Raw genomic sequence first — 10,206 nt, forward strand, 5'->3', positions numbered from 1 at the left:
ACCATTCCGGAGCTCCTCATGACGTCTGGGATCTCATTCGGGAGTCCGAACAACCTTAGGTAACCACGTACACTATTTCCCTATAACCCTAGCGTCATCGAACCTTAAGTGTGTAGACCTTACTGGTTCGGGAAACATGCAGACATGACCGAGACACCTCTCCGGCCAATAACCAACAGCTGGGTCTGGATATCCATGTTGGCTCCCACATGTTCCACGATGATCTCATCGGATGAACCACGATGTCAAGGATTCAATCAATCCCGTATACAATTCCCTTTGTCTATCGGTATATAACTTGCCCGGGATTCGATCGTCGGTATCACCATACCTTGTTCAATCTCATTACCGGCAAGTCTCTTTACTCGCTCCGTGGCACATCATCCCGTGACTAAATCCTTAGCCACATTGAGCTCATTATGATGATGTTCTACCGAGTGGGCCCTGAGATACCTCTCCGTCACACCTAGTGACAAATCCCGGTCTCGATTCCTACCAACCCAACAGACACTTTCAGAGATACATGTAGTGCATCTTTATAGTTACCCAGTTACGTTGTGACGTTTGACACACCCAAAGCACTCCTAAGGTATCCGGGAGTTGCACAATCTCACGCTCTAAGGAAATGATACTTGACATTAGAAAAGCTTTAGCAGACGAACAACACGATCTAATTCTATGCTTAGTATTGGGTCTTGTCCACCACATCATTCTCCTAATGATGTGATCCCATTATCAATGACATCCAGTGTCCATGATCAGCAAACCATGATCATCTGTTGATCAACGAGCTAGCCAACTAGAGGCTCACTAGGGACACATTGCGATCTATATATTCACACATGTATTACTGTTTCCGGTTAATACAATTGTGGCATGGAAAATAGACAATTATCATGAACAAGGAAATATAATAATAACCACTTTATTATTGCCTCTAGGGCATATTTCCAACAGTCTCCCACTTGCACAAGAGTCAATAATCTAGTTACATTGTGATGAATCGAACACCCATAGCATTCTGGAGTTGATCATGATTTGCTCGTGGAAGAGGTTTAGTCAACGGGTCTGCAATATTCAGATCCGTATGTACTTTACAAATTTCTATGTCTCCTTTATGGACGTAGTCCTGGATGGAGTTGTAGCCGCGTTTGATGTGCTTGGTCTTTCTGTGAAATCTGACTCCTTGGCTATGGCAATAGCTCCAGTGTTGTCACAGAAGAGTGTCATCGGGCCTGATGCACTTGGAATCACTCCAAGGTCGGTGATGAACTCCTTCATACAGATCCCTTCTTGAGCCGCTTCCGAAGCAGCTATGTGCTCCGCTTCACATGTAGATGCTGCAACGACGTCTTGCTTGCAGCTACACCAGCCGACTGCCCCACCATTCAAAACATACACGTATCCGGTTTGTGACCTGGAGTCATCCGGATCTATGTCGAAGCTAGCATCCGCGTGACCCTTTACGACGAGCTCTTCGTCAGCTTCATAAATGAGAAACATCTCCTTAGTCCTCTTCAGGTACTTAAAGACATTCTTGACCGCTGTTCAGTGTTCCATACCGGGATCACTTTGGTACCTCCCTACCAAACATATGGCAAGGTTCACATCAGGTCTGGTACACAACATGTCATACATAAGAGAGCCTATGGCTGAAGAGTAGGAGATGGTACTCATCTTCTCTCTATCTTCTGCCGTGGTCGGGCATTGAGTCTTACTCAATCTCATACCTTGCAATACACGCAAGAACCCCTTCTTTGACTTATCCATATTGAATTTCTTCAATATCTTGTCAAGGTATGTACTTTGTGAAAGACCTATGAGGCGTCCCGATCTATCTCTATAGGTCTTGATGCCTAATATGTATGCAGCTTCTCCAATGTCGTTCATTGAAAAACTTTTGTTCAAGTAGGCCTTTATGCTCTCCAATAACTCTATATCATTTCCCATCAACAATATGCCATCCACATATAATACGAGAAACGCCACAGAGCTCCCACTCACTTTCCTGAAAATAAGGGCTTCTCCATAAATCTGTATAAACCCAAACGCTGTAAACACCTCATTAAAGCGAATGTTCCAACTCCAAGATGCTTGCACCAGCCCATAGATGGAGCGCTGGAGCTTGCATACTTTCTTAGCACTCTTATGATCGACAAAACCTTCTGGTTGCATCATATACAACTCTTCCTTAAGGTAGCCATTAAGGAATGCTGTTTTTACGTCTATTTGCCAAATTTCATAATCATGAAATGCGGCAATTGCTAACATGATTCAGACTGACTTCAGCTTCACTACGGGAGAGAAAGTCTCATCGTAGTCAATTCCTTGAATTTTTCAAAAACCCTTTGCGACAAGTCGAGCTTTATAGACGGTCACATTACCGTCTGCGTCACTCTTCTTCTTAAAGATCCATTTATTTTCTATGGCTCACCGATCATCGGGCAAGTTCACCAATGTCCATACTTTGTTCTCATACATGGATCCTATCTTAGATTTCATGGCTTCAAGCCATTTGTTGGAATCTGGGCCCGCCATCGCTTCTTCATAGTTCGAAGGTTCACCGTTGTCTAACAACATGATCTCTATCACATGGTTGCCGAACCACTCTGGTGCGGAACGTACCCTGGTGGACCTTCGAGGTTCAATAGCAACTTGATCCGAAGTTTCATGATCACCATCATCAACTTCCTCTCCAGTTGGTGTAGGCGTCACGGGAACATTTTCCCGCGTTGTGCTACTCTCCGGTTCGAGAGGAGGTACAGTTACCTCATCAAGTTCTACTTTCCTCCCACTTACTTTTTTCGAGAGAAACTCTTTCTCTAGAAAGGATCCATTCTTGGCGACAAAGACTTTGCCTTCGGATCTAAGGTAGAAGGTATACCCAATAGTTTCCTTAGGGTATCCTATGAAGACGCATTTCTCCGCTTTGGGTTCGAGCTTCTGTGGTTGAAGTTTCTTCACATAAGCACCGCAGCCCCAAACTTTCAGAAACGAGAGCTTAGGTTTCTTGCCAAACCATAATTCATATGGTGTCGTCTCAACGGATTTAGACGGTGCCCTATTTAAAGTTGAATGTTGCGGTTTCCAATGCATATCCCCAAAATGATAGCGGTAAATCGGTAACAGACATCATAGATCGCACCATATCTAATAAAGTTCGATTACGATGTTCAGACACTCCGTTACGCTGCAGTGTACCAGGCGGCGTAAGTTGTGAAACAATTCCACATTTCCTTAGGTGTGTGCCAAACTCGTGACTCAAATATTCTCCTCCACGATCAGATCGTAGACACTTTATTTTCTTGTCATGTTGATTCTCAACCTCACTCTGAAATTCTTTGAACTTTTCAAATGTTTTAGACTTGTGCTTCATCAAGTAGACATATCCATATCTACTTAAATCATCGATGAGAGTGAGAATATAATGATAGCCACCGTGAGCTTCAACGTTAATTGGACCGCATACATCGGTATGTATTATTTCCAATAAGCTGGTTGCTCGCTCCATTATTCCAGAGAACGTAGTCTTGGTCATCTTGCCCATGAGGCATGGTTCGCATGTTTCAAATTATTCAAAATCAAGAGACTCCAAAAGTCCATCAGTATGGAGTTTCTTCATGTGCTTGACACCGATATGACCAAGGCGGCAGTGCCATAAGTATGTGGGACTATCATTATCAACCTTACATCTTTTTATACTCACACTATGAATATGTGTAACATCATGATCGAGATTCATCAAGAATAAACCATTGACTAGCGGGGCATGAACATAGAACATATCTCTCATATAAATAGAACAACCATTATTCTCTGATTTAAATAAGTAGCCGTCTTGCATTAAGCAAGATCCCGATACAATGTTCATGCTTAAAGGTGGTACTAAATAACAATTATTAATGTTTATTACTAATCCCGAAGGTGGAGGTACAGGTAGCGTGCCGACGGCGATCACATCGACCTTGGAACCATTCCCGACGCACATCGTCACCTCGTCCTTAGCCAACCTCCGTTTAATTCGCAGTTCCTTTGACGTTGCCGGCCTTCTTATCTGCTAAGTATTTGGGGCAGTTCCGCTTCCAGTGACCGGTTCCCTTGCAATAGTAGCACTCAGTCTCAGGCTTGGGTCCATTCTTTTTCTTCTTCCCGACAACTAGTTTACCAGGCGCGACAACAGCTTTGCAGTCTTTCTTGAAGTTCTTCTTATTCTTGACTTTCTTGAAACTAGTGGTCTTATTGACCATCAACACTTGATGCTCTTTCTTGATTTCTACCTCTGCAGATTTCAACATTGAGTACAACTCGGGAATGGTCTTCTCCATCCCTTTCATGTTGTAGTTCATCACAAAACGTTTATAGCTAGGTGGAAGCGACTGGAGGATTCTATCAATGACAACATCATCCGGAAGTTTGACTCCAAGCTGAGTCACACGATCGTGCAACCCAGACATTCTGAGTATATGCTCACTGACAGAACTGTTCTCCTCCATCTTACAACTAAAGAACTTGTCGGAGACTTCATATCTATCGACCCGGGCATGACGCTGAAAAACTAGTTTCAGCTCCTGGAAAATCTCATATGCTCCGTGTTGCTCAAAACGACTTTGGAGCCCCGGTTCTAAACTATATAGCATGCCGCACTGAACCAGAGAGTAGTCATCACTCCGCGACTGCCAGGCGTTCTGAACGTCCTGGGCTGCCGGGGCAGCGGGAGGATCACCTATCGCCGCATCAAGGACATGAGCCTTCATGGATGTAATGAGGATGAGCTTTAAGTTACGGACCCAGTCCGCATAGTTGCTTCCATCATCTTTCAGCTTCGTTTTCTCTAGGAACGCGTTGAAATTGAGGTTGACAGGTGCGTTGGCCATTGGATCTACAATATTTGTAAAGACAACTTTTAGACTAAGTTCATGATAATTAAGTTCATCTAATCAAATTATATATGAACTCACACTTAAATTGACATCCCTCAAGTCATCTAATTGTTACATGATCCATGTCGACTAGCCCGTGTCCGATCATCACGTGAGACGGACTAGTCATCGATGGTGAGCATCTCCATGCTGATTGTATCAACCATATGACTCATGTTCGACCTTTCGGTCTCCCATATTCAAGGCCATGTTTGTACATTCTAGGCTCGTCGAGTCAACCTAAGTGTTCTGCGTGTGTAAATCTGGCTTACACCCGTTGTATGCGAACGTTAGAACCTATCACACCCGATCATCATGTGGTGCTTCGAGACAATGATCCTTCGCAACGGTACACACCGATGGGAATACCTTTCTGGAATTCTTTTACGAGGGATCATCTTATTAAGCTATCATCGTTCTAAGCAATAAGATGAAAAACATGATAAACATCACATGCAATCATATAGTGACATGATATGGCCATTATGATCTTTGCTCCTTCGATCTCCATCTTCGGGGCATCGCATGATCATCATCGTCACCGGCGTGACACCATGATCTTCATCATCATGATCTCCATCACTGTGTCTCTATGAAGTTGTCACGCTAACTATTACTTCTACTACTATAGCTAACCATTAGCAATGAAGTAAAGTAATAAACACATGGCGTTCCATCTCATACAATAAATTAAGACAACTCCTATGGCTCCTTCCGGTTGTCGTACTCATCGACATGCAAGTCGTGAATCCTATTACAAGAACATGATCAATCTCATACATCACACATGTAGCATCACATTCTTTGGCCATATCACATCACATAGCAAACCCTGCAAAAACAAGTTAGACGTCCTCTAATTGTCGTTGCAAGTTTTACGTGGCTGATTTGGGTTTCTAGCAAGAACGCCTTCTTACCTACATGATGGCCACAATGTTGATATGCCAAAGCTATTTACCCATCATAAGGACCCTTTTCATCAAATCCAATTCGACTAGAGTGGGAGAGATAGACACCCGCTAGCCACCTTATGCACCGTGTGCATGTCAGGCGGTGGAACCTGTCTCACGTAAGTGTACGTGTAAAGTCGGTCCGGGCCGCTTAATCCCACAATACCACCGGAAAAAGTTAAGACTAGTAACGGCAAGAAACTGATAAAATCATCGCCCACAACTTTTGTGTTATACTCGTGCATAGAATCTACGCATAGAAAACCTTGGCTCGGATGCCACTGTTGGGTAACGTAGTAATTTCAAAAAAAAAGTCCTACGTCATACAAGGATCTATCTATGGAGAGACGAGAAATGAGCAAGAGGGAAGAGCATCTTCATACCTTTGAAGATCGCTAAGCGGAAGCCTTACTAGAACGCGGTTGATGGAGTCGTACTCGCAGCAATTCAGATCGCGGTGTGATTCCGATCTACGTGCCGAATCATGGCACCTCCGCGTTCAACACACATGCAGCCCGGTGACGTCTCCAACACCTTGAACCAGCAAGGAGGAAGGAGAGGTTGAGGGAGAGATCTCAGGCAGCACGACGACGTGGTGGTGGTGGAGCTACGTGGGACTCCGACAGGGCTTCGCCAAGAACCGCGAAGGACGAGGAAGGAGAGAGGTAGGGCTGCACCGAGAGAGAGAGAGAGAGAGAGAGAGAGAGAGAGTTCGTCTCTCAATCAGCCCCAATACCTTGGGTATTTATAGGAGGGAGGGAGGAGGGTGCGGCACCTCTAGGGTTTTCACCGTAGGGGTGGCGGCAGCCCATCTAGGGCCAAGGAGGGCGGCGGCCAGGGTGGAGAGGGGAGGGCGGCGCCCTAGGTGGAACTTGGGTCCCCTCCCACGCCTAGGGTTTGCCCCCTCTACCTCCTTGTTGCGCCTTGGGCTGGGTGGGAGGCGCACCAGCCCACCTAGGGGCTGGTTCCCTCCCACACTTGGCGCATGTAACCTCCCGGGGCCGGTGGCCCCTCCCGGTGGACCCCCGGAACCCTTCCGGTGGTCCCGACACATTTCTGATGATGCCCGAAATGCTTTCGGTGTCAAAAACCCTTCATCCTATATACCATTATTTACCTCCAGTCCATTTCGGAGCTCCTCATGACATTCAAGATCTCATCCGGGACTCCGAACAACCTTCGGTAACCATGTACACTATTTCCCTATAACCCTAGTGTCATCCAACCTTAAGTGTGTAGACCCTACGGGTTCAGGAAGCATGCAGACATGACCAAGACACCTCTCCGGCCAATAACTAATAGCGGGGTCTCGATATCCATGTTGGCTCCCACATGTTCCACGATGATCTCATTGAATGAACCACGATGTCAAGGATTCAATCAATCCCGTATACAATTCCCTTTGTCTACCGGTATATAACTTGCCCGAGATTCGATCGTCGGTATCACCATACCTTGTTCAATTTCGTTACCAGCAAGTCTCTTTACTCGTTCCGTAGCACATCATCCCGTGAATAACTCCTTAGTCACATTGAGCTCATTATGATGATGTTCTACCGAGTGGGCCCTGAGATACCTCTCCGTCACACGGAGTGACAAATCCCGGTCTCGATTTGTACAAACCCAACAGACACTTTCGGAGATACCCGTAGTGCATCTTTATAGTCACCCAATTACGTTGTGACGTTTGACACACCCAAAGCACTCCTACAATATCCGGGAGTTGCACAATCTCAGGGTCGAAGGAAATGATACTTGACATTACAAAAGCTTTAGCACACGAACAACACTATCTAGTGCTATGCTTAGGATTGGGTCTTGTCCATCACATCACTCTCCTAATGATGTGATCCCGTTATCAATGACATCCAATGTCCATGATCAGGAAACCATGATCATCTGTTGATCAACGAGCTAGCCAACTAGAGGCTCACTAGGGACACACTGCGATCTATATATTCACACATGTATTATTGTTTCCGGTTAATACAATTATAGCATGAAAAATGGACAATTATCATGAACAAGGAAATATAATATTAAGCACTTTATTATTGCCTCTAGGGCATATTTCTAACAATGGTTACCTGAATTGACTGTTTCAGATTGCATTTAGCCCTTGTCTTCGCATACGGTTCGTAGTAAGAAGAAGAAGAAGACGCCGGCGGTGGCCGTGCCGGCGTCAGCGATGCCGATTGCAGTGTAGCGAGCACGGTGCCTGCACACGTTGTTGGGCCCAAGTGGGGGGGGGGCTGTCCAATGATCCAGTCGTGGGCCTCGCGGAATCTGGGTATACGGCCCAGCCCGAGGTACAAGCTGGACTCGATACAACGACTATTGATGCCTGCGAGATGCGGTTACCGCTCCATATACCATCGTCATCTAGGGTTAGATGGCATGGGAACACGCCAGGTTTCCCTCTGCTTGGTGCGGGCAGGGCTTCTCGTGTCCGCACATCGCCGACGGAGGCTGTGCCGGCCATGGAGGGCCAAGGTAACCCGCCACCCACAAGAGCTCAGGCGAGAAAAGGGACTGGAGGGCCGGGGAATGGTGAGAGCCACCCAACGGCTCGTGGGCACGGTGACTTCGGTGGTGGCCGAGGGCATCTATAGGGCGACAGGAGACATGCTCCACGCGGGCGGTGGGGAGACGATGGATACAATGCTTATGGCAGTGGATTGCACCGGGGTGTTTCTTGTACTGACGGTGGCCGTGGCGAGTTCAACGGACCACCAGGTCCATTTGTGGAGGAGGCGACCGGGCCGGTGCAGCGTACTCGACCGGCATACAGACCTAACCATGGGGGTCGGGGGGGGTGGCAGAAGGGCACGTGAACATCCACGAGGCATCGAGCCTCCTCCTAAGGCTCCTGAGGCAACGAAGGCCAGGACGCTGGCGACATCTTCTATGGACGGACCGGGGCTGTCAGGAGCAGCTATGGAGGCGGTTTGTGCACTTGCTAGAGTCAATGTGCCGACCACCACGGGTAACGCCTCTCGAGATACGGCTTATGATAAGGCAAGTGACGAAGCTGAGTGGGAGAGAGTTACGAAGTGGGCTCGTAAGAAAGGAAAGATGGCTTGTTATCATTGTGGTGGCCCAGGGCATTTTGTCGCAGAGTGCATAGTGGAGCTATGTGATACTTGCCGTAAACCGAAGCATGAGACGGGACAGTGTCCCCTTCTTTTGCGGTCGAAGCCAGTAGTGATGATTTATGGAGTTTGCTGCCCGGAGCTTATGTTCTTCGAATCACCCCGTTCGACTGTGAAAGCACCAACTCTAGAGAGTCCAGGACCAGGCTGGTGAGGGTTACACGTGGATCTATGACAGTGGACCAGATCGTGCAACACCTTCGAGAGCTAGTGTCGCCTACTTTCCAATGGGACCCAGTCAGGCATGATGACCAAGTCTTCAGGGTTGACTTTCCCACTAAGGAGGATCTTGCGAGGCTTCTTAAGTTTGGAATGAGCAGAGTACCAACAACACCTATGTTCTTGAGTTTGATGCATGTACTCAGAAGGAACCAGAGGGGACTCCTCTACCTCAGCTTTGGGTCAGATTCCTTGAAGCTCCACGGGTGGCATTAGATGACTTCCTGGTGACCTCGAGTCTTGGTTCTATGATTGGTAAGACAGAGAAAGTGGATATGCAGTTCACACATGCGCAGGGCATCGCATGCCTGTTGGTCAGTGTTATCAGCGTGGAACACATATCTGACACGGTCAGGTGGACGTATGATGGTAGGAGTTTGGATCTGGATATTGAGTTTGAGGAGAATGATGATTTTCAAGAGTTGGCCGAGCAGGTTGACATGGACACTAATGAGCGGCACAGTGGGGATGGAAACCTTGACAAGGGTTCGGTCCAGAGGGACACCTTGGATAGGGGTATGGCACCGTCGGACAAGCCAGCAGAGATTGGTTCTTCCAGGGTTCAGACGGATAGTTCTTCTATGACACATCATTTGAGATTTGGGTCGTTTGGATCGATGGGTTCTAAGTCCACACCTGATAGACTTTGGGGCGTCAGAGTTGAGAGGGATGATCCGATTGAGCAGGAGCTGCCACCGCTATCCCCTCAGCTGACGCTGAGGGCATCATCAAGGGCGTCTGGGCCGACGTCCATGGATGCGAGCCCAGGCGCAGGCGACTTCACACAGAGGACCCACTTCAGCTGTACACCATGGCCTGTGGACCGAGACTTGGTTCGACAGCCGGTTTCTCCAGTGGCATCAACACGCCAAGGAGGGTCGGGTGAGGGTGGGACGATGGCAGCTAGCCATTCCCCATGCCCTTCGTTGACGAGGCGGCGGGCTGACGGTGTGGTAGGAGACCACA

This window comes from Hordeum vulgare, chromosome 1H (genome assembly GCF_904849725.1).
Source record: "Hordeum vulgare subsp. vulgare chromosome 1H, MorexV3_pseudomolecules_assembly, whole genome shotgun sequence".
NCBI classification, from domain to species: domain Eukaryota; kingdom Viridiplantae; phylum Streptophyta; class Magnoliopsida; order Poales; family Poaceae; genus Hordeum; species Hordeum vulgare.